Genomic DNA, 625 nt, shown 5'->3' on the forward strand with positions numbered 1-625 from the left:
AGCTTTCTATGAGATGTGCATTATAGGCAAATATATGTTCGCAAGCGTCAACACAACCAATTAAAATGCTCTCAAACTGCCAACAAAAGCCAGAACACGATGTTTGTTTCTCAAAGCGAAGGCAAATGTTTTTCAATTTCTGAAAGAAACGGCACTGTTTGACCATGAAATGTATTAGCACAGAAATGCACCTGTTGTCGAAGGTCAACAGTGTCAATGGAAATTCTTGACTTGTTGATGGAGTTGCTGAGGCCAGGTCACTCTTTCACTACCCTCTGTACAATATATACTCTCCTATACACTTTGCAGTCCATTAACAACTCCATCACACATTTATAGAGTAGCATTTATATCACCTATCGTTCAATTGTTGGATTATTTTTACAAATACAATTCATTTACATAGTGCACAGTTAATTTAGTGCACAGTTACCAAAACGGTGTATTTTAAGTGACTGTAATTCTAGTTTGTTAATACATTAGGATACAACATGTTAACATGTTTTATTCTTGGGTTATTATTTTATTTGTACCGTCATATTTACATTTATATTATTGTTATTTCATGTGATATTTATACTTATTTTGTAGAATATTTGTGGGTATTTGTGTGGGAGGGGGGGGG

This window comes from Notothenia coriiceps, unplaced genomic scaffold (assembly GCF_000735185.1).
Source record: "Notothenia coriiceps isolate Sejong01 unplaced genomic scaffold, NC01 NC01_scaffold00009380, whole genome shotgun sequence".
Taxonomy (NCBI): domain Eukaryota; kingdom Metazoa; phylum Chordata; class Actinopteri; order Perciformes; family Nototheniidae; genus Notothenia; species Notothenia coriiceps.